The sequence below is a fragment of the Mesoplodon bidens genome (assembly GCF_964165515.1).
Source record: "Mesoplodon bidens genome assembly, chromosome: 1".
Taxonomy (NCBI): domain Eukaryota; kingdom Metazoa; phylum Chordata; class Mammalia; order Artiodactyla; family Ziphiidae; genus Mesoplodon; species Mesoplodon bidens.
Window position 1 is genome coordinate 118,047,780 of NC_138176.1, and position 25,437 is coordinate 118,073,216.

The window sequence follows — 25,437 nt, forward strand, 5'->3', positions numbered from 1 at the left end:
TGCACCTGTCCATCCCTACTTGTGCCAACAAGATGGGACTGATCTGTGTTACATCTAGGGAAGAAGTGGTACTGCTAATGACTTCTGCCAGAGTTAGTGATAAGTTTCTTACAATCCTATATGCATGGTTCCTACCGATGGGAACACTGCTCTAATTGTTCACATAAATAGTAAGTAATTCCCCCAGGTAGAGTGCTAAATAATCAAGGGTGACTGTTTTGGAGCTTGGAATTTTCAGCCTTGGTAATTTACAGACTTATACAGACAAGACTTGTACAGACAAGTCTTGGAATATTATTCTTAACGTGCATGAGATGTTAGTCTGAAGCAAACAGGACCAGGCATCCTGACCACAAAAGATGTAATATCTGGTAGGGATACGTGGAGATCTAGGAAAGAAGTTGTTCGTGACAGAAGGCTGGAACCAGGGCTTACATGAGTTGTGTTACATGTTTAGATCTCTGTTGGTCTCTTACAGGTGGCAAATATTTGACTCATCACCCTATGAAAGTTATTGAATTCCAATTTAGAATTACCTAAGGTCTGGTCGATAGGTTGTAATAATTGGTTCTTTTTCTGGGAAAGCAGAAAAGTCACAGGTTAACTTGTTTAAGGTTGTTTTCCATGTTGCTGCAAATGGAGCTGCCAACAGCTGTAATTCCTTATTGCCTCCCTTGATGAGATGATAACTTCTTTGTGGTTTTCATCATGGGGTTCTGGGGATGGAGAGTAGATTCAGCAGTCAGTTTAAGATCTAGGGCAGTGGTTACTGCTTGGGATAATCTAACAATGGCATTTAGAATTAGTATGCTCTGACCTAACCATTGTAATAAAGAGAAAAAACAAGAGAGGAAAAGGTCCATTATTGGTGAATGACAACCAGGGATCTATAGAAAATGACAAGAAGAATAAGCAAGCAAATTAAAAAAAAAACAAGAATTAGGGTCTTGATCCGACATCTTGGGCAGAAGTTGTCCACTGTCCTAGGTCATCTGTTGTTCTAAAGGTCTTGAGTCAGCTCTCTGGTTCTGAAGATCAGCTGCTTTTAGAGGGTCTCAGAATCCTCAGTTTGAGGTCCCCTATTGGAATAGCCCTCCAATTGTGTGGAATTCCAGATTGCTTCCTAGTTGTGAAAGGTGAACCCAAGGATTGACGCCCTGAAGTTTCACTGCTGTAACATATTCCCTCCCCAGGTGAAGGCAAAAAGGTATTGACTGTCATTATTCAGCCTTAAAAAGGAATGAAATTCTGACATGTGCTGGACATGGATGAAGCTTGAAAACATCATGCTAAGTGACATAAGACAGACACAAAGAGATAAGCACTAGATTATTCCACTTATATGAAGTACTTAGAAAAGTCAAATTCATAGAGACAGAAAGTCAAATGGTCGTTGCCAGGTGCTGGGGGAAGGGAAAGTGGGAATTTAATGTTTAATTGGTACAGAGTTTCAGTTTGGGGTGATGAGAAAGTTCCAGAGATAGTGGTGATGGTTGTGTAACGATGGGAATGTACTTAATGCCACTGAACTGTATACTTAAAAATGAATAAAGTTGTAAATCTTATATTATGTGTATTTTACCATACACACACAAAGAAAACTATTGATTGCCTTGTTCTAGAAGCACACTGAAAAAGCTGAGCAAAGATTCACTACAGCAAGTGGCTTGCAGGATGGTATTTGAGTTAGGAAATGAGGAATAACAATTTCGTTGATGGGCCTGCGGTCTTAAACCTGTCCACTGGTTTCTTTACTGCCAGGATGGGCGTTACAAGGGTGGGGTTTGAGAAAACCTTTGGAGCTAAGGCTTTCAACTATCTGTTTGATCCCTTACTATGCTTATGGCTTCAAGGGGTATTGGGGAAGCTTAGGTAGTGGTTTGGTAAGATCTATATGAACTTTAGTAGGTTCTGCTCCAATTATTTTTCCGTATCAGTGGAACTTTGAGCCCATAGAGTGTCAGGTTCTGTTTCAATACTTGTCTGGGGTATGCACTAAATATAAGGGAGAAGGCAAAGGTATATCCAAAACAGAATCAACTTGCTTATGAGTAGAGGAGTCCTCTGGAGTCTCACAAATAGTCCCAAATACTCTGGTGTATATTTAATATTGCAAAGTAAGTCTCTCCCTATTAAATTTGCAGAGGTGGTATCACAGAGCAGCAAGGAATGTTTGCAATCAAGGGCTCAAGGCTTACAGTTAAGGGCCGGGAGATAGAGAACAGCTGTGGATTATCTGAAATGCTTACCACCTATGACGTATGTTTGTTTACTGCCAGGCACAGTTTGAGCAAAGGTGGCAAGGTTTAATGTAGAAAGATTAGCACCAGTAGCTACCCGAAACTGATGAGGTTACCATCTATAGTGGCACTGTGTTCCCCACAAGATACATCTTCACCTCCAGAACCTGTACATTTGACCTTATTTGAAAATAGGGCCTTTGTAGATGCAAATTGAGATGCGGGCATACTGGATTAGAGTGGGCCCTAATTCAATGATTGGAGGGTAATTGGGACACAGAGAAGACACGGGGAGAATACCATGTGAAGATGGAGGCAGATATTGGAGTGATGCAGCTACAAGCCAAGGGTTGCTGGCAACCACGAGAAGCTAGAAGAGGCAAGGAAGGATCCTCCCCTGGAGACTCTGGAGGGAGCATGGCCCTGCCGACACCTTGATTTTGGACTTCTAGCTTCCAGAATTGTGAGAGAATACATTTCTGTAGTTTTATTCTACCCAGTTTGTGGTAATTTGTTACAACAGCCCTGGGAAGCCAACACACTTTCTATATTTATAGTTAATTCACCTGAGTGTTTAAGGGTACAGTAGGTATTGTGTGCTTTTCCTTCCTTGGAGCATGGTCGTTAACCTGAACTGAGAGATTGTTCTTGGTCTTGGTGTTTCTCTCATAAGATGAGACAATCTTCTTCCCAGTGTCTTTTCTGTTTATGATATCTGCAAGAGTCCTTGTCAATAGGTGGTTGGTTGAGGAGTAAGCTACCTGACTGATCTGCAGGGCCACAAGTTTATCTGGGGTCCTGTCTTGTTTTTGTTCTAAAGTCCTTTAGAAATATTTGCTGGGTATTGTTGTTCAGGTCAAGAGGCTATTTCCCATTTTAATTTCTGTTTTTGAACTGGGTCTCCAATTTCAGGTTTAACTACATTAACAGAATGAATGATGAAAGGGCAACTTTTTAAACTCCCAATGTTGCTACAATGTGTTTTCTAGCCTATCCCAAAGATCTCTTATAGATTCATCTTTTCTGTTTGCATGATGGAATTATGGCTCAATCTGTTTTTATTGGAAATGTTTTAGGTAGGGATTTTAGGAGACTTCACCCTACCTTTTGAGTCTTTCTGTGGATTCTCAGGTTTATTATGGAAAGAAGGAGCCTGTAGACTCCTTTCCAGGTGAGTCCACTCAGCTTTTCCATTCAGGATTTAGCACCTGATGTTCTGAGCAACACGTGTACAAGTTGATAGAGGTCAGGTAACCTTGGATCACATACTCCCCCAAATATTCTAAATTATTCTATGAGTAGTTGCTGGTCTTGTCTGGATTTGAGAAAGTCCTTAATTATAGCTCTTAATTCAGCTTGGATCCAAAGTTTAAATTCTACAGTTGCTGGCTTCATACCTAGTTCATGAGAGGAATGGACCTTCAGAGGCAAATGGAATTGGGGGGTCTTAGGAGAGTTGTTGGGGAGAGGGAAGGGGGTCTGGACAAGGGAAAGAAGAAGGAGTGGATGGAGGCTGGTAGTTAGAGAGATCAGAAGGATGGGGGGAAGGAGGGAGAGTGTATGCAGGAAGGCAACTGGGGGACAAGCAGAGGAAGGTTTTTCTAGGAAAATGAGTCTAGTTCGTTGTTGCTTAAATTTGTCAAATTTCTCATTAGCTTTGGCCAAAGAATCGTTTAGGGAAACAATTTTTGAATCAGGATTCTATTTGGTGACCTCTGAGTACCAATCAAAAAATGCTACCACTGGGCCTGAGAAATCTTGTTCCCTTTCTTTTCTAATGCATCTCTCAAACGAACAAACTTGTTCACATGGAATGTTCAGAGTGGCCACTGAAGGCCCAAAGCATCCTTGGTGAAGTTTTGCCGTTTAGAGAGATAGACCCAAGAACTGGGATTGCAAAGAGACCACATAAAAGAAGCAGAGTTTTCCTGGAGGAGGAGAGGATTTAAACTTAGGCAACACCATGAGAGCTGGCAACAGTGGGTAGGAATGTAATGCTTGTGCACCTCATGTCTCTCTGGACACAAAATCGAGATCGAAGAACCCCATCCAGTTTTACTGGCAACTGCAATAACGTTGGTCCTAGTGGATGCCAGTCTGGTGAGAACCCCAAACTCACAGGTCAGTGAGGCTGGCTGGAGCAACAGGTTGTAGGGCCTACTATGCCTGTGTTCTACACCATGATTCTCCTTCTTATGACAACACTTTTAGACAGTACAACACAAAACAGTAACACAAAAGACAGCAAAAAGGATGCAAAAGAATGAACTGATTCTATCAAAGATGCCAAACCAATAACAAAAGCTGAGTACCAAACTGAGAATAAATAGCCAAGGAACTCAACACAAAGAGAGCAGAGGTAAGACCCAAAACCAAGAACTGCAAGGCACAAGTAGGCCACTGTGGCTGCCACACCTGATTGAAGGCTGTAGTCTGAGGTAACAAGCAGACTATGATGCAGACCATATCTTGGCAGGGCTACCAGGAAAACTGGAAGCAAATGAAGATTGCCCACATGAAACAGGCAAAGGCTATTTATTCAGAGCTTGTGGTAGCCAGGGCATGAGACCCGTCACTTACTTTTGGCAGAGACTCAAAGGCAGGCTAGGGGAATGGGAAAGCCTCATAGTTTAAAAAAAAAGCCTCAGATTAGAGATTGGTGGGAAATTTTTTTTTAAAACTACATTCTTCTGATACTAATCATACCACAGTTGTGCTTTAGTATTTCTCCCAAGTGAACTACTTATTTTATAAGCCCCAGTATATTATCCATTATCTGCCATAGAATTTGAATTAAGCATTATCTTCTCTCCAAATTCAAATTACATACATTTAGTATTTGACTTGGCAGTTAATAATAAGCTTACAATTTAAATCCATTGATGGCAGAACCTCAGTTACTTTAAAAACAATTCTAATGGAGGATTCAAAGAACAGTTTTAAAGAAATGACCCTATGCTATGAGTTCATGCCAGGTCCTGTCCTGGGAGAGCTTATGCAGTTTCCTCTCTGAGTTTCCATTTTCTCCATTGTAAACTAAGGACCATAACCTACTCCACAGGGATGTCAGGAAACTCATGCTAGAACATAACCAGCCAACCAGACCAAAACCTTAATTACGGCAGGCAGAAAATGTAATCAGGCATGCCGTCTGCTCGAGGAGCTGGTCAAGTGGTAGAGATTCTGAACAAGAGAGGGATTGTTGCATGTTCTTATTTTAACCAATTCAATTCATATTTGTTGAACACTTACTATGTGCAAAGTACTGGGAGATGAAAAAGACATGGTCCTTACTTTCAGGAGCTTACAGACCCATGGAGTCTATGACTAGATGAATTCTTTACTCTTGGGCCAGGTTGAGGAGGAAGGGGTGTTAGAACCATAAATGTTTTCATTTGCTCAGAAGTGACATGAGTGAGGAGTGAGATCCTGAAGTTGGGTAGAGACTGGACATTCAGCAAGCCTGGTTTAGAAGTAGGCTGTCCAGACTCTCCTACCCATGGAATTCCCCACAGGACATATCCAAGGAGACCATCCAAGTTAAAGATATCCCTACAACCATCATCCAATGAAGACAGCTGTGATTAGGAACAGATTCCCCCTGCAATGCTGCCACTCCTACAGGATGTACCACCACAGTCGCCCCAGACTTCTGCTCTAACTAATGCACTTAATGATAACAATGAGCTCTGACTGCCTGCCACCTACCTACCAAGCACAGTGCCAACCACTTCAAATGCAAAATTGCGTTTAATCCTCACAACAATCTTAGGAAGCACGTACTATTATTGTCCCCATAACACAGCTGAGGAAACTGAGGCTTAGAGCCTGTGGGCTTAAGCCCACATAGCCTGCCAAGGTAACCCGCTAAGGAGAGCAGAGCCCAGATGGAAGGCAGATCCCCTCTTAGCACAGCCATGTCCTGCCCAGACACAGGCAGGGTCTGGTGCTGCCCGGTATCCCCTCACCTGCTCAGCTCAGGGCCGGACAGAGTGCCTTGGGGATGTCCCTGGAATAAGCATCTGAGTGTAGGGGATGTCAGGGCCACCCACTAAAGTCATACAGTGTGAGACCTCGAAGCCATTTTCCAGAAAGTCTACCTCAACCCCCTCCTTTCACATATACGGAAATTCAGATCCAAAGAAATGGAGTGACTGGCAGCCCAAGGTTTCCTCGCTGGGGCCTCACGCGCAGCCCAGCCCTCCTGAGGATGCTCGGGCACTTTTGGCGACCTGTCAGTCCTTAGCTAAGTGCCCACGCAGGCACTCATCGCCCCCTCCAGCTCCCAGGGCAAAGGCTCCCGGGCAGGAAAGCGCTGCCATCCCCCGCTGAGTCCCTCCCTCCTGCAAAGCCAGCCGTCCGGCCGGAGCTGGTACTCCCATCCCTGCAGACGCTAGCTCGGGCAAGAGCGGTTTCCTTCCTCCCTCACTCTCCTAACCTCCACAAATCGTTTTTTGGGCTACACGCGCGCGCACACACATACAGACACATTTGTAACAGATACAGGGTTAGACACATTTGTAACAGATACAGGGTTAATCAGTACTCGACGCCAATTACTGAGCTTTTCTATGCCAAGCACTGGGCGCGGGACGGGCGTGGGCGGGGCCGGGGCGGGCGCGCGCCGCGGCGGCGGCCTCATTTCCTCACGCGCGCCGGAAGTGGAGGTTGTCGGCGCGGCGGCGCGCCCGGAGGGTGGGCGTGGAGTTGGTGGCGGCCCCGGCGTGTCGGGCGCCGCCCAGGTGTGCCCGCGGCTGGGGAGGTGGCGGAGGGGCGGCGGTCGCCGTGCGCAGGCGGGTGAAGTCGGTGAGTATCCGGGCCACCCGGCCTCGCTTGCCCGCGGCTCCCAGGGCTCGGGCCCGGCCCGTGCGGGCTCTGGGGTGCGGGCCCTGGACTGTGGGTTCCCGTCGCTGTCGGGTCACCTCACGGACGAGCTCTCCTGGGGGTCGTGTCCCCGTGGGTTCGCCGCAAGCCCTCCGGAGTCTGCTCCGGTGTCAGGAAAAGCCGCGGTTTTTCGGAGCCGTTTGACTTGGCTTTTCAGAACTGTGCTGCCGGAGACCGTTGGTTTGCGTGTGTTTTATTTTTATCACTTTTTTTTTTTTTAAACCAACTCACCGCCATCTCTGCTCCCCTCAGTGGGTAAACTTTGTAGTCAGCTGTTACCGCTTTATTGCGTTAAATTAGTATTCTCTGGCGGCAGCCTTTCTATGCCTGCCAGACGCTAGGCACCTTTAAAAGATGCATATTTGTGTAAGAATTAGTGGCCCCGAGGAGACCACAGGACGGGAAGCCTCTTGCATTTTTAGACTTCTTGAAAATTACACTATTCCTGAGCAACTTGCCGAGGAATAATTTGTAAACGCCATAGTGAAGCTTTTATTTATGATGTTATTGGCAGAATGAAAGAATGAAAATTTGATTATAAACCTGAAGCTTTTATCCGTCAGACTACTTTTGAGATGTATATGCGATGTCTGGACATTTAACTATCATTGAAGGTTCTCAGGAGCTGGGCCTTGATTTTTGCTGGAGTTAATGTTGTATTAAAACAGGACTTCGAACGTGGAAGTAGGAATCCAAGTAGTATTTTATGACTGAGGATGTTAACGTTCATTTTGTATTATTATTCTGATACCATTTGTCTAAAGTTGTCTTATTACTTAATGTAAAAAGGATGTTGGATATCCAGTATTTATGGCTCAGAGAATTTTGAGATAAGTAAACACAGTTTTAGTTCCCTCAGTTTGGAAATTACATTTTTTCTTCCTTAACTTTTTGATTGAGATATAAAATATCTATGAAGTCATCAAGCGCATAAATCTTAGTTGTACACCTCAGTGAATTTTTATGTTTTTATTAACTTGTGCAACCACCAGCTTTCATATTATACCTGTAGAACATTTCCATCATTCCAGGAGTTTCCCCCTGCTTCTTCCAAGTCAGTTACACCCCTGCCCACCCCCCATCAGTATTCTGATTTCATCATCTCTTAGTTTTGTCTATTTGGGGCTTGATATTAATGGAAACCTACAGTATACTCAGCATATTGATTATGAGATTCATCCATAATGTTTCATGTATCAGTAGTTAATTCTTTTTTATTGCTGTGTAGTAATCCATTGCATCATTATATGACACTCCTCTGTTGGTGGATATTTATGTTTCCAGTTTTTGTATATTATGTATTTTGAAGAATGCTATGAACATTCTTATAAATGTCTTGGTGAACATCTGTGCATTTCTGTCAGCTGTGGAATGGCTAAATCATAAGGTAGGTGGAAAATTACGTTTTAAATATCATGGAGTCTTCCTTTTTTTTTTTTTTTTTTTTTTTTGCGGTACGCGGGCCTCTCACTGTTGTGGCCTCTCCCGTTGCGGAGCACAGGCTCTGGACGCGCAGGCTCAGCGGCCATGGCTCATGGGCCCAGCCACTCCGCGGCATGTGGGATCTTCCCGAACTGGGGCACGACCCCGTGTCCCCTGTATTGGCAGGCGGACTCTCAACCACTGCGCCACCAGGGAAGCCTGAGTCTTCCTTTTTAAAAAATACAATTTGTTATTTTAGCTTCTATAACATTAAAGATTGGTAAAAAGCATAACTATTATGATTTCAAGACTTAAGTGATTCATTACCATATTATTATTATTTACTCCTTGGATTGCACATCTATGACAGTCTTCTACCAGACTGTCATTATTTGTTTAACTGTCTGTTAGACAAGTCTGTTAGATAGAGCTGGTGATATTCTGTCCCTGAAGCTTGTTGTATAACACTTAGGTAAGAACTGTGTTACTCAAGTTAGTGGTTGCTAGGGGAAATGAAACACCAAAAGGATGTGCCTAAAAATGGATTGAAGAATCATAGGATTGCAAGTCAAAAAACTTACATTGTTGTTGTCATACTGCACAAAGTCCTAGGATAAATGTAAAATTGAATTATAAGGTTAGTTACAACTGTGAATTTACTATAGGAGTACAGTGATTTCCACCTGTACTGAGATACTGATATGTTTATAATGGGAACAGACAACAAAAATCACTAAACATTTGTGGGAAATTAGTAGCATGTAAGAGATGGCCCAGACTGAACAGATACAAGGACTGGACCTGAAGCAATGTAGTTCATGTAAGAAAAAGAAGAAAACTTTAAGGTAAATGTTAATATGCATAGATTTTGGAGGGTATCATGCCTACTGAACATATACAGGCTGCCCTGAAAACACACAATCAGTTCTTGAATATTAAAACATAGAAAGTAGGGAAAAATAGCTAACGTGGAAAATGGATCCAGGAGAGGGCCAGTGTACATCTAATAGGAATTCCAGGAGGGAATAGAAATTAGAAGAGGAGAAATAACCACAGAGGTAACAGATCATGAAGGTAGGAGTATCCAGGCAGAATCTTGGGCAACTTGATTAGACTTCTAATCTGAGACATGGAATGCTGGATGACAGTGGAGCAGAGTTTTAAAAGTGCTTGTTGGACATTTTTTTTTCCATTGGACATATTTCGAATTCAAAATCTTATCCCTAACCGAACTGTCATTCAAAGTGGGGGCAAAATAAGGTCATTTTCACCCAGAACCACTAGGAATACCTCAGGATGTACTATATCAAATGAAAAAGTAATCCAAGAAAAATAGATGTGGAATTCAAGAAACAGTGGTCAAAGAAAACAGTAAAACTTATTTCTTTACTCCAAGGCATTGATAACTATAGCTAAGAAATGTAATGCAATGCAAAGGAAGGATTCATAAACCAGAGTAGGTAGTTTTCAAGTCTGTAATCTGGAAGAAATATTTAACGTGATTTTAAAGTTGATTGGGAAGGTGGGTAATAAGTAAAGGCATGTTGGAAGGCTTATCCTGAGTATCTACGCTATAGATACTGACCAGTTACATGTTGGAATGAATGCTTTAAGGAAATTTGTCCCAGCAATTCCATTAACAGGGATTTATTCTATAGATGAATTAACATGTGGAAAGTCATGTATATACATATAAGACTATGTCTGCTGAGATGTTAATAGTGCCAGTAGATTTAAAAGGATACACAAGGGACTTCCCTGGTGGCGCAGTGGTTAAGAATCCGCCTGCCAGTGCAGGGGATGTGACTTCAATCCCTGGTCCCGGAAGATCCCACATGCCGTGGAGCAACTAAGCCCGTGCGCCACAACTACTGAGCCTGCGCTCTAGAGCCTGGGAGCCACAACTACTGAGCCCACATGCCAAAACTACTGAAGCCCGTGCACCGCAACAAGAGAAGCCACCGCAATGAGAAGCCTGTGCACTGCAACAAAGAGTAACCCCCACTCACCGCACCTAGAGAAAGCCCGCCGCAGCAACGAAGATCCAACACCGCCAAAAAAAATAATAATAATAAATAAATAAAAGGATACAGAAAAACTGGAGAGGGGAACTGGGCCTCTGGGATAGAAGGGAGAGATGTCACTCTATGCCCTTATATAGTGTTTAACCTTTTTATCACGTGTATTTATTTTGTGGAATTTTATAAATATAAGAAATTTTTAGGAGTGTAAAAATTGTAAGCGTTTAGAGCATGGATTGCCAAATCTGGCTGACCACCTGTTTTAGTATGATCTGTGACCTAAGAGTGGCTTTTATATTTTTAAGTGCTTGGGAAAAAAAATAATAGTTTGTAACATGAAAATTATATGAAGTTCAAATTTCAGTGTCCATTGGAACAGACCTGTGCCATTCATTTACGCATTTTGTGCTACAAGGCAGAGTTAATTGGTTGTGATCTTTGCTACTTGACTCTTTACCTAAAATGTTTGCTAACCCCCGATTTAGAGGCCAGAAATAGACTTCCATATATATAGGAATTTTGCTTATGATTAAAGTGGCATTTCAAATTAGTGTCAAGAGCATGGATTGTTTAATAAGTGGTAAGAATTGACTATCTATTTGAGGAAATACATTTTATAGTAGGATTATTTCTGGTAGGGAAGCCAAAATTGAGAAGTAATACAGGAAAAGCTTGATAGGTTTAACCATTAACAACAACAAAACAAAACTTTGAGTAATGGGGAATAATACCTAAAACTTACTGAACACTTAATGCTTGTCATGTTTTACTTGGTTAATTGTTACAATAATACTCCAAGGTAGATGCTATAACTGTACCCACTTAACGGGTGAGAAAACTGAAACTTATAGAGATTAAGGAACTTGTCTGTGTTGATGAGTTAGAAAGTGGTCGAGCAGATATGTGAACTTAGGCTATCTGGCTCCCAAGACTTTTATACAGACAAAAACTGAAAGAATTATTTGTAATTTGTTAACACCATTGTATAGATACTATCTATGTCAGCACATCTGGATCTACCTCATTCCTTTTAGATAGACATTCTATTGTATAAATGTCTGCAGTTTACTGAACCTTTCCCCTACTGATGGATAAAGTTGCTTTTATTTTTATTTAGCTGTTACATATAACACTAGTAAACATCTTATGCATGTGACTTTATATACTAGTATGAATATTTCTGTAGTTTAGAATCTTAAAAGTGGAATTGCAAATTGTTGCACTAAAGGGCATGTGCATTTAAATCAGATTTGTCCTCCAAAAAATAAGAATGTGTGTGTGTGTGTGTGTGTATTTTTAGTTTATCGTTCATCAAAGGAATTGTAACACCTTGGAAAGAACCTTGGCCATCCAAGCAAGTGATTTCTTTTTACAGAGGAAGCCCAGAAAGGTTAAGTATTATGCTCAAGATCACATAACTATTAAGTAGCTATGACACTTGACTCAGTTTTTACTGTGCCACAGGCTGCCTTTGGCACAATTTTCTGCTTTATTTATAAAGATATGTGTATTACTCCCATTTGTTTTGCTGAAATCCACGTACCATAAATTTAATTTTCCCTGGAAACACTTGTCAAAATGATCCATCTGATGTTACTTGTTCTTGGCATCCAACACAGTGGCTGTCTTAGTCAGTTTGGGCAGTTATAACAAAGTACCATAGACTGAGTGGCTTATAAACAGCAAATATATTTCTCAAGTCTGAGATCAGGGTGCCAGCATAGTTGGGTTCTGGTGAGGATCCTCTTCCAGGTTGTAGACAGTCAACTTCTTGTATCTTCACAAGGCAGAAAGAGGGCTACTTAATTCTCTGGGGTTTCTCTCATAAGGACACTAATCCCATTCAGGAGGGCTCCACCCTCATGAACTGATTATCTCCCAAAGGCCCTACTCCTAATACTGCCATATTGGGGGTTAGGATTTCAACATATGAATTTGTCGGTGAGGGGGGGAATATTCCATTCATTGCAGTGCCTGACATACAGTAGGTACTCAAATATTTGTTGAATGCACGCTGCCTTTTGGTGATTGCTATTTCTGAATATTTACAAAGTATTTGTCCAATGACCTTACAGAATCCATGTATCATTGTAATACTCATCAGTTGCTCAAGAAGTAAAAAGTTCTAATCCTCTCCCTTACATGTGTTTGTACTTCATAATGTTTTAGTTTAGTCTGCTGACAGAGGTTTTGTTTTCCTAATAATTTTTGTGACTTTTTGTTGTTTAAAGAATGAACTCAAAATTATACATTTAGTATTTGAAAACTTTAGAAATTGTTCAGAAAATTTAGGAAGATTATACAGACTAGAACGTTGAAAATAAATAGATTCAGATTCAAATGGGTTGCTTGTATTTTGCAGAAAGCAGTAGGCTACTCTTATTGCAGAAGTTAGTTTGGCACATTGCAGTGTAAGCATCCTGGAAGTGATTATGAAATGTTTATTGGTAGTTTCATAAAATTATAGAATCAAATGTTTGAGTAGAAACTGGTTAAAGGTCATATTATTTAGGGATCATTACTGTAGAATGAACTATCTTTAATACTCTCTTGTTTTCTCAGAAGCACAAGGCAAATAGAAAAGATGTAACAAGACTTTCAGAGTAATCTAACTACTACTTTTGTGGGGGCCGGGACCTGGTGTATGCTTCGTTTTGTCTTTTTAAATCCAGATTTGTAGTCAACAAATCTTCATATTTGTCTTAATGAACAAAATGGAGTTTACTTACAAATGCCTCTTTGGCACTACTAAACAGCTTCATTGAGGTATAATTGACTTACAATAAACTACACATGTTTAAAGTATAAAATTTGATAATTTGAATATACTGTATATACCTGAAATCATCACCACAATCAAAATGATGGACAAATCCATCACTCCCAAAAGTTTCTTTGTGCCCTTTTATAATTCCTTCCTGGTACGACCTTCCCTACCCTCGCCCCATCCCAGGCAACCACTGACTCCTCTGCTTTCTGCCACTACAAATTACCTTACGTTTTCTAGAATTTATATAAATGGAATCATACTCTTTCATTGTACTCCTTTCTTGTTGGGCTTCTATTATTGAGATTCACCCATATTGAAACATGTATCAGTAGTTTATTCCTTTTTATTGCTGAGCTGTGTTCCATTGTATGGCTGTATTAGTTTGTTTATCCATTCACTTGTTAATGGACATTTGAGTTATTTCTAGTTTTTGGCTGTTTCATATAAAGCTGTTATGAACATGTGTGTACAAGTCTTTGTATGGACATATGCTTTCATTTCTCTTGGTTAAATATCTAGGAATGGAATGGCTCAATCAAGCGATAGGCTTATATTTAACTTGTTAAGAAACTGTGAAACCATCTCACATTACCACCAGCAGTGTATTAAAGTTCTAGTTCCTCCACATTGTCACCAACATATCAATCTTTTTAATTTTAGCCAGTCTAAGATTAGCCATTGTGGTGTCTCATTTTGGTTTGAATTTGCATTTCCCTGATGGCTAACAGTGTTGAGTATTTTTTTTTCATGTGCTTATTTGAAGTGTTTCTTCAAATCTTTTGCCAATTTTTTATTGTGTTTGTTTTGTTATTGCATTTTGATACTTTTAAAAATAGATTCTGAATACATGTCTTTTATCATATATATTGCTTTGCCCATATTTTCTCCCGGCCTGTCACTTGTTTTTCCATTCCCTTTATAGTGTTCTTCAAAGAGCACAAATTTTGTTGAAGTCCAGTTTATCAGTTATGCTGTTAGTGTCATATCAAAGAAATCTTTGCCTAATTCAAGGTCACAGAGATTTTCTCTTATGCTTCTAGTTTTATATTTTAAGGTTTTCATTTAAATCTGTGATTCATTTTGTGATTTTTTTAAAATTGAAGTACAGTTGACTTAAAGTATTAGTTTCAGGTGTATGACATAATGATTCAATACTTTTATAGGTTATACTCCATTTAAAGTTATAAAATATTAACTAAGTTCCCTGTGCTGTGCATTACATCCTTGTATCTTATTTACTTTAAACCTAGTAGTTCGTACCTCTTAACCCCCTTCCCCTATTATGCCCTTCTCCCCTGTAATTCATTTTAAATTATATCCTAGTGCATATGAAGCGGTATCTCATTGTAGTTTTCATTTGCATTTCCCTATTGGTTTATGATGTTGACCATATTTTCATATGCTTATCGGCTTAATCTTTAGAAAAATGTCTATTCATACCTTTTGTTCATTGGGTTATTTATTTTTTTAATATTGAGTTGTAAGAGTTCTTTATATATTCTAGATGCATCTTATATATTCTAGATATATATATTTATATATTCTATTATATTTCCTAGTAGATATATGGTTTACAAATATTTTCTCCCATCCTTTTCACTTTCTTGATGATACCCTTTACAGCACAAAACTTTTTAATTTTAATGAAGTCTAATTTATGTATTTGGTCTTTGGTATTTTGATGTCATAGATCTAAGAAACCATTGCCTAATCCAAGGTCACAAAGATTTACATTTATGTTTTGTTTATAAGTGTATAGCTTTATAGTTTTAACTCTTACATTTAGATGTTTGACCCATTTTGAGTTAACTTTTGACTATAGGGTGAGGTAGAGATTCAGTTTCGTTCTTTTGCTTGTGAGTATCTAGGTATCCTAGCACCATTTATTGAAAAGACTGTTCTTTTCCCATTGAGTTACCTTGCCACCCTTGTTGAAAATCACTTGACTTAATGTGAAGTTTTATTTCTGGATCCTAAATTCTATCCCATTGATCCATATGTCTAGTCTTATGCTAGTTCCATGCTATCTTGATTACTGTAGCTTTGAAGTAAGTTTTGAAATGGGAAAGTTGAGTCCTCCAATTTTGTTCTTTCTCAGTACTGTTTTGGCTCTTCTGGGTTCCTTGAATTTCCATGAATTTAGGATAAGCTTGTCAATTTCCGTAAAGCTGGGAATCTGAAGAGGATTGTGTTGAATCTGTAAATCAATTTTGAGAGTATTGCCATCTTAATAATATCAAGTCTTCCAGTCAATGAGCATCGGTATCTTTCCACTTATTTAAATCTTTAATTTCTTTTAACAGTGTATTGTAGTTTTCAGAATACAAGCCTTGTACTTCTTTTTTTTTTAGTTGAAGTATAGTGGGTTTACAATGTTGTGCTAATTTCTGCTGTACAACAAAGTGACTCAGTTATACAAACATATACATTCTTTTTTTATATTCTTTTCCATTGTGGTTTATCCCAGGAGATTGGATATAGTTCCCTGTGTTATTCAATAGGACCTTGTTGTTTATCCATTCTACATGTAATAGTTTTCATCTACTAACCTCAAAATCCCAGTTCATCCCTCTCCCTCCCCCCTCTCCCGTGGCAACCACAAGTCTGTTCTCTATGTCTGTGAGTCTCTTTCTGTTTTGTAGGTAGGTTCAGTTGTGCCGTGTTTTAGATTCCACATATAAGTGATATCCTATGGTATTTGTCTCTTTTTGACTTCACTTAGTATGATAATCTCTAGTTGCATTCATGTTGCTGCAAATGACATTATTTCATTCTTTCTTATGGCTGAGTAGTAGTATTCCATTGTATATATGTACCACATCTACTTTATCCATTCATCTGTCGATGGACATTGAGGTTGTTTCCATGTCTTGGCTATTGTGAATAGTGCTGCTATGAACATAGGGGTGCATGTATCTTTTTGAATTGTAGTTTTATCTGGCTGTATGCCCAGGAGTGTGATTGCTGGGTCATATGGTAATTCTGTTTTTAGTTTTCTGAGGAACCTCCATACTGTTTTCCACAGTGGCTGCACCAACTTACATTCCCACCAACAGTGTAGGAGAGTTCCCTTTTCTCCACACCCTCTCCAACATTTGTTATTCGTAGACTTTTTAACGATGGCCATTCTGACTGGTGTGAGGTGGTACCTCATTGTAGTTTTGATTTACGTTTCTCTAATAATTAGCGATGTTGAGCATCTTTTCATGTGCCTACTGGCCATTTGTATATCTCCTTTGGAGAAATGTCTGCTAAGGTCTTCTGCCCATTTTTCAATTGGGTTGTTTGTTTTTTTGTTGTTGAATTGTATGAGCTATTTGTATATTTTGGAGATTAAGCCCTTGTCAGTCGCATCATTTGCAAATATTCTCTCCCAGTCCTCTGTAGGTTGTCTTTTTTTTTTTTATGGTTTCCTTTGCTGTGCAAAAGCTTGTAAGTTTAATTAGGTCCTGTTTGTTTGTTTTTGTTTTTATTTCCATTGCCTTGGGAGACTGACTTAAGAAAACATTGGTACGATTTATGTCAGAGAATGTTTTGCCCGTGCTCTCTTCTAGGAGTTTTATGGTGTAATGTCTTATGTTTATGTCTTTAAGCCATTTTGAGTTTATTTTTGTGCATGGTATGAGGGTGTGTTTTAACTTCATTGGTTTACATGCAGCTGTCCAACTTTCCTAGTACCACTTGCTGAAGAGACTTTTTCCCATTTTATGTTCTTGCCACCTTTGTTGAAGATTAATTGACTGTAGGTGTGTGGGTTTATTTCTGGACTCTCTTTTCTGTTCCATTGCTCCATATGTTGTGTTTTTGTACGAATACCACACTGTTTTGATTATTGTAGCTTTGTAGTAATGTCTGAAGTCTGGGAGAGTTATGCCTCCTGCTTTGTTTTTTTCCTCAGGATTGCTTTGGCAATTCTGGGTCTTTTATGGTTCCATATAAATTTTTGAGCATGGGAAATTTTCTTTTATGGTTCCATATAAATTTTTGATCATGGGAAATTTTTCCATTTCTTTGAATCATCTTTAATTTCCTTTACTAATGTTTTATACTTCTCAGAGTATAAGTTTTTCACCTCCTTGATCAGGTTTATTCCTAGGTATTTTTTTTTTTTGGTGTGATTTTAAAAGTTTTTTGTTTTTTTGTTTTTTTTTACATTCCCTTTCTGGTATCTCATTGTTAGTGTAAAGAAATGCAACCGATTTCTGAATGTTAATTTTGTATCCTGGTACTTTGCTGAATTCATTTATTAGATATAGTAATTTTTGTGTGGAGTCCTTAGGGCTTTCTATATATAGTATCATGTTATCTGCATATAGTGACAATTTTGCCTCTTCCCTTCCAATGTGGGTACCTTTTACAGTAAGTACCCTACATACGAACCTTCAAGTTGTGAGCTTCCAAAGATTCGAATGTGCGTTCACATGTCTAATCACGTAAGTTAGTTCTGTTTGAGGAGAACTAACTGTTAGTTTTAGAGGCAGAGGACCTGGACGTAGAACGGTACACAAAGGTTGCAGCAGCCATTCAGAATACAATCCAGTACTACTGTGTCTTCTATGACAAGAAAAAAAGAGCTACTACCCAGATATCACTGGATCATTTTTTCAAGAGGTTAGATAGAATTGAATCCAGCAAGGAACCAGAACCTGTGCCACCAACGTCAGGCATGAGTGAAATTGCAGCTTGCCCTCCATCTCCTATTGCTGATGATCCTTCAGCTCTACCATCTCCCACCTCCTCTCCCTCCTCCAGTCAGTAACTCTTCTTGCCTGTTCACTTGATGCCAACCCCTATATGCCAGCTGTTGTACTACTGTACTTTTCCAGGTACTGTACTGTAAGATTAAAAATGTTTTATTTTTTGTGTTTGTTATGTATTATTTGTGTGAAAAGTATTATAAACCAATTACAGTACAGTACTATATAGATGATTGTGTTAGTTGGGTACCTAGGCTAACTTTGTTGGACTTATGAACAAGTTGGACTTATGAGCATGCTCTCATAATGGAACTCTTTCGTATATAGTGGACTTACTGTATTTCTTTTTCTTGTCTGATTGCTGTGGATAGGCCTGCCAATACTATGTTGAATAGAAGTGGTGAGAGTGGGCATCCTTGTCTTGTTCCCAGATTTTAGTGGGAAGACCTTCAGCATTTCAACATTAAGTATTATATTGGCTGTGGGTTTGTCATAAATGGCTTTTATTATGTGGAGATATGTTCCCTCTGTACCCGCTTTGGTAAGAGATTTATTGTGAATGGATATTGAATTTTGTCAAATGCTTTTTCTGCATCTGTTGAGATGATTATGTGGTTTTTGACTTTTCTTTTGTAATGTGGTGTATTACATTGATTGATTTGCGTGTGTTGACCCATTCTTGTGAACTTGGGATGAATCCCACTTGGTGGTGGTATATGATCTTTTTTATGTGTTGTTGGATTCAGTTTGCTAATATTTTGTTGAGAATTTTTGCATCTATATTTATCAAAGATATTGGCTTGTAACTTTCTTTTTTGGTGGTATCTTTGTCTGGTTTTGATATCAGGGTGATGGTGGCTTCATAGAATGTCTTTGGGAGTGTTCCCTCCTCTTCAGTCTTGTGGAAGAGTTTGAGAAGGATCGATATATGTTCTTTGTATGTTTGGTGTAATTCACCTGTGAAGCCATCTGTTCCTGGACTTTTGTTTGTAGGGAGGTTTTTTTTAAAATTACTATTACAGATTCTATTTCACTGCTAGTGATTGGACCGTTCAAATTATCTGTTTCTTCTTGATTCAGTTTTGGTGGGCTGTATGTTTCTAGAAAGTTGTCCATTTCTTGTAGGCTGTCAAATTTGTTGACATATAATTGTTCATAGTATTTTCTTATGGCTTTTTATATTTCTGTGGTGTTGGTTGAGATTTCTCCTTTTTCATTTCTTATTTTGTTTATTTGGGTTCTCCCTCTTTTCTTCTTGGTGGTCCTGGCCAGAGGTTTGTCAATTTTATTTATCCTTTCAAAGAACCAGCTCTTGGTTTTAGTGATATTTTCTTTTTTTTTTTTTTTTTTTTTTTTTTTTTTGCGGTATGTGGGCCTCTCACTGTTGTGGCCTCTCCCGTTGCGGAGCACAGGCTCTGGACGCACAGGCCCAGCAGCCATGGCTCACGGGCCCAGCTGCTCCGCGGCATGTGGGATCTTCCCAGACCGGGGCACAAACCCGTTTCCCCTGCATCGACAGGCGGACTCTCAACCACTGCGCCACCAGGGAAGCCCTTTCTTTTTTTTTAATCTCTATTTTATTTATTTCCTCCCTGAACTTTATTATTTCCTTCCTTCTGCTGACTTCAGGTTTCATTTGTTGTTCTTTTTCTAATTCTTTTAGGTGGTAGGTTAGGTTGTTTACTTGAGATTTTTCTTGTTTTTTGAGGAAGGCCTGAATCACTGTCACTTCCCTCTAAGAACTGCTTTTCCTGCATCCCATAGATTTTGTATGGTTGTGTTTTTATTGTTGTTTGTCTCAAGGCATTTTCTAATTTCCTTTCTGATTTCTTTGTTGACCCATTGGTTTTTTAGTAGCATGTTGCTTAGTCTCCATGTAATCATTTTTTTCCTCATTTATTTTCTTGTGTTTGATTTCTAGTTTCATGCTGTTGTGGTCAGAGAGGAAGCTTGAAATAATTTCTGTACTCTTAAATTTGTTGAGGTTAGTTTTGTGCCCTAGTATGTGGTCAGTCCTAGAGAATGTTCCATGTGCACTTGGAAAGAATGTGTTCTGGGTTTTTTTTTCGGATGTAATGTCCTGAAAATATCAATTAAGTCTAACTGTTCTGTTGTATCATTTAGGATCTCTGTTGCCTTGCTGATTTTCTGTTTAGAAGATCCGTCATTGATGTGAGTGGGGTGTTAAAGTCTCCTAATATTATTGTATTCCCATCAGTTTCTCCCTTTATGTCTGTTAGTGTTTGTTTTATGTATTTGGATGCTCTTATATTAGGTGCATATATGTTGACCAGTGTAAAATCATCTTCTTGTATTGATCCTTTTATCATTATATAGTTTCCTTCTTTATCTTTCTTTATGGCCTTGTTTTGAAGTATTTTGTCTGATACGAGTATTGCAACTGTGGCTTTCTTGTCATTTCCATTTGCATGAAATATCTTTTTCCATCTTGTCACTTTCAGTCTGTGTGTGTCCTTTTCCCTAAGATGGGTCTCTTGTAGGCAGCAGCATATTGTAGGCTTTTGTTTTTTTACCCAGTTTGCCACTCTGTCTTTTGATTGGAGCATTCAGTCCATTGACATTTAAGGAATTATTGATACATATATATTTATTGCCATTTTAAACCTTGTTTTCCAGTTGATTCTGTTTTTTCTTTGTTCCTTTTTCTTTTTGTGGTTTGATGATTTCCTTTTATTTTATGCTTGTGTTCTTTTTGGTTTTTGTGAATCTGTTGTATGTTTTTGATTTGTGGTTGCCCTGTTTTTCAAGTATGTTAACCCCTTCCTATATCTGCTTGCTTTAGATTCATAGTCATATAGCCTCTAACACACTCAAAAAAAAGAATCTACATTTTCTTACTCTCCTTCCCATCCTTTTGCTGTTCCTTGTGTTTATCATTGCTTTCACAAATAGGTTTTTTCTCTTTTTTTTTCCTTTTTGCTCTGTATACCAGCTAATTTAAGTGATTTACTTTCCAGTTGTGATTTCCTCCCTCCTGTATCTTCCTGCTGCTTTTCTGTTTAGAGAAGACCTTTCAATATTTCTTTTAGGATAGGTTTAGTATTGTTGTATTCTTTTAGTTTTTGCTTATTTGAGAAATTCTTTATTTCTACTCTATTCTAAATGATGACCTTGCTGGGTAGAGTATTCTAGGTTGCAGATTTTTCCCTTTCAAGACTTTGAATGTATTTTGCCACTCCCTTCTGGCTGCACTGTTTCTTTAGAGAAATCAGCTGATAGCCTTATGGGGGTTCCCTTGTAATTAACTCTGTTTTTCTCTTGCTGCCTTTAGAATCCTTTTTATCTTTAACTTTTGCCATTTTTATTATAATATGTCTTGGTGTAGGTCTGTTCAGGTTCACCTTGTTTGGGAGCCTCTGTGCTTCCTGTATCTGCATATCTGTTTCCTTCTTTAGGTTTGGGAAGTTTTCAGCCATAATTTCTTCAAATACATTTTCAATTCCCTTTTTTCTTTGTTCTCCTTCTGGAATCCCTACTATGTGTAGATTGGCACACTTTGTATTATTCCACAGGTCTCTTATATTACTTTCATTTTTTTTTCATTTGGCTTTCTGTCTGTTGTTTTGATTGGGTTATTTCCATTATTCTATCTTCCAGATCACATATTCTTTCTTCTGCATTATTCATTCTGCTGTTTGTTGCCTTTAGCTCAACTTTCATCTCAGCAAATGAATTTTCCAATTTTTCTTGGCTCCTCCTTATAGTTTCTAGTTCCTTTTTACAATAATCTTCATTTCTGTTGATACCCTTTCTTAATTTCTTCAGTACTTTCATTACCTCCTTTTTGAACTTGGTGTCTGTTAGACTAAAGAGGTCTGTTTCATTGTTTGTTCCTTCAGGGGAATTCTCTGGGTCTTTTAACTGGGAGCTATTCCTCTGCTTCTTCATTTTGCTTATATTTTTCTTACGCTGTGAAACAATTATCTACTGTAGTCTTGGAGGGCTCTTTATATGCAGGTGTGTCCCTGTGTAGCTTGTGTTTAATATTTTTTTGGCTTGAGGGCTGTTTTTGGTTTGGGTGCTTGCTGTCTCTTTGCTTAGCATGTGCTGCCCATTATCCCCTTGATAGGGGGTGTGCAGGTGCATAGCCCGCACATGCTCCCAGGGAGGTGGGGGCAGTAACCAGCGTCCACTTGCAGGACCCTTGCCAGTGGCAATGGTCTGCTCCCACTTCTGGAGTCAGAGATGGCAGCGGTGGCTCATGCCCAGCCCTGGAGCTCGTGTAGGAGGTGCCCTGCCAATAGAGAGCACGTGTGGAGAAAGAAGCTCCTACGGCCATGGCACCCCCTCCTCGTGCGCCCCAACAATGGCACCTTGCCTCTCTGGCAGGACCAGGCTTCTTCCCTTACTCTTTGAGTTGTGGCACACAACACCCTAGCCCCTTCAGGCTGTCTCCATGCAGCCAGCCCCAGTATTCTCCCCAGGTCTGACCTCCAAAGCCCAAGCCTCAGCACCCAGCACCCACCCACCCCAGCGGACGAATGACAAGCCTCTCAGCCTGGGGAGTGCTTGGCGGTGGCCCCGACCATCTCTGCAGGTCTCTCTCCACTTTGCCTTCTGCAAACAGTTTGCTACGCTCTCCTCCCAGGCTCTGAAGCTCCCCCTCTGTGCCGGATGATTTCCCCACCAGTAAGGGGACTTTGCAGTGTGCAGAAACTTTTCCTCTTTCACAGCTCCCTCCCAGGGGCACAGGTCCCATCCTGATTCCTTTCTCTCTCTTTTTTTTTCTTTTTTCTTATGTCCCACACAGTTATGTGGAGATTTTCTTGCCCTTTTGGAAGTTTGAGGTCTTCTGTCAGTGTTCAGTAGATGTTCTGTGTGAATTGTTCCACATGTAGATGTATTTTTGATGTATTTGTGGGAGGAGGTGAGCTCCACATCCTACTCCTCCGCCATCTTGAGCCTATCTTTGTACTTCTTTTTTTTTTTTTTGCGGTACGCGGGCCTCTCACTGTTGTAGCCTCTCACGTTGTGGAGCACAGGCTCCAGACACGCAGGCCCAGCGGCCATGGCTCATGGGCCCAGCCGCTCTGTGGCATGTGGGATCTTCCCGGACCGGGGCACGAACCCGTGTCCCCTGCATCGGCAGGTGGACTCTCAACCACTGCACCACCAGGGAAGCCCCAATCTTTTGTTAAAATTATTCCTAAGCACTTTTATTTTTTTTGGTGTAAACAAATTGTTCTCATAATTTTATTTTCAGATTGTTCATTGCTGGTATATAGAAATGCAGTTGATTTTTGTTTATTGATCTTGTATCCTGAGTTCCTAATTTCTTAGGATTTTCTTTATGCAAGATCACATCATCTGCAAATAGAGATAGTCCTCTTTTTTTTCAATTCAGATGTCTTTTATTTTGTTTTCTTGCCTAATTGCCCTGACTAGAACATCCTTCAATACAATGTTTAATAGAAGTGATGAGAGCAGACATCCTTTTCTTATTCATGATCTTAGGGGGAAAGCATGCAGTCTTTCACCGTTAAATATGAAGTTAGCTGTGGGTTTTTTATATATGCCCTTTATCAGGTTGAGGAAGTTGCCTTCTATTCCTTGTTTGTTGGGTGGTTTTATCATGAAGTGGTGCTGGATTTTGTGAAATGTTTTTTCTGTGTCTATTGATAGAATCATACGGGTTTTTTCCTTTATTCTATTGATGTGGTGTATTGCATCAATTGATTTTCAGATGGTAAATTCACCTTGCATTTTTGGGATAAATCACACTTGGTCATGGTGTTTTGTGTTGATAGATTTAGTGTGCTAACGTTTTGTTAAGGATTTTTGTGTCTATATTCATAAGGAATATTGATCTGTAGTTTTCTTTTGATATCTTTATCTGGTTTTAGTAGCACAGCAATACTGGCCTTATAGAATGAGTTGGGAGGTATTCCTCTGTTTTTTGGAAGAGTTTGTGAAGCATTGGTAATAATTCTTATTAATTCTTGGTTGAGTTCACTGGTAAAACCATCTGATTCTGGACTTTTCTTTGTGGGTAGCTTTTTGATTACTAATTGAATCTCATTATAAGTCTATTCGTATTTACTATTTCTCCTTGAGTCAGTTACAGTAGTTTGTCTCTTTCTAGGAATTTGTCCATTTCATTCAGTTATATTTGAAAGCAATTTAAGTAATAACAGAAATCTTGGGGAATTCCCTGGCGGTCCAGTGGTTAGGACTCAGCACTTTCACTGCTGTGGCCCGGGTTCAATCCCTGGTCCGGGAACTAACATCCCACAAGCTGCGCAGTGTCGCCAAAAAAAAAAGAAAGACATCTTGTAATTATCCATGTAGTTAACATTTCTGGTTTCTTCATTGCTTTGTGTAGATCCATATTTCCATCTGCTAACATTTTCCTTCTGCCTAAAGGACTTGTAGTGAAGGTCTGATGGTGATGAATTCTTTTAGCTTTTTAATATCTAAAAAAAAGGTTTTTGTCTTTGTTCTTGAATACTTTTTCTGAATGTAGAATTCTAGGTAGATGTATTTTTCCTTTCAGTTCTTTAAAGACATTGCTCCATTCTCTTTGTTTTTTGTTTTTGTATGATGTGTTTTTTTCCTTTGGCCACTTTTAAGATTTTCTGTTTATCGTAGGATTTGTGCAGTTTGATTATCATGAGCTTTGCTTTAGTTTTCTTTGTGGCTTTTGTATTTGGTATTCGTTGAGCTTCTTGGATATATGTGTTGATAGTTCATCAAATTTGGAAAAATTTCAGCCTTATTTCTTTAAATATTTCCCGTAGCCCCCTCCCCCTCGTTTGGAGACTCTAGTTACATATATATTAGGCTGCTTGAAGTTGTCACGCAGCTTATCAGGTGCTCTATTCATGTTTTTCATTATTTTTTCCTTCTATATTTTGAATAATTTCTGTTGCTATGTGTTCAATTCATTAATATTTTGTTCTGAAATATCTGCTGTTAATCCCATTCAGTATATTTTTCATCTCAGAAATTGATGTTTTCATCTCCTTAGTTCAATTTGGATCTTTTTTTAATGTCATCTGTGTGTCTCCCTATTTTTTTGAACATGAATATCTTTTTAAATACAGTTATAATAACTGTTTTAATGTCCTTTTCTGTGAATTCCAGCACCTCTGTCATTTCTAGGTCAGTTTCAATCATTAATTTTTTCATTATGGGTTGTGTTTTTCTTTTTCTTTGTATGCCTGATCATTTTTGTTTGGAGGGCAAACATTTTGAATTTTATTTTACTGGATGCTGGATATTTTTATATTCCTATAAATATTTGTGAGGCTTGTTGTACAGTTATATGGAAACAATTTGATCCTTTCAGGTCTTGCTTTTAAGGTTTGTTGGCAGGATCAGGCCCGTGTTTAGTCTAGAGCTAATTATTTCCCACTACTGAGGCAAGACCTTTTTGAGTACTC

General features: G+C 39.3%; 1 protein-coding gene across 2 annotated transcripts in view; it reads left to right on the forward strand.

Moving 5' to 3' along the window:
- Positions 1 to 6,924: 6,924 nt before the first annotated feature.
- Positions 6,925 to 25,437, forward strand: part of CSGALNACT2 (chondroitin sulfate N-acetylgalactosaminyltransferase 2) — a 55,087-nt gene continuing 36,574 nt past the window's right edge. For both annotated transcript variants that reach the window (XM_081233118.1, XM_081233119.1), the window contains exon 1: positions 6,925 to 7,046. The gene's annotated coding sequence lies outside the window, so the exon portion shown is untranslated. The remainder of the gene's footprint in view (positions 7,047 to 25,437) is intronic.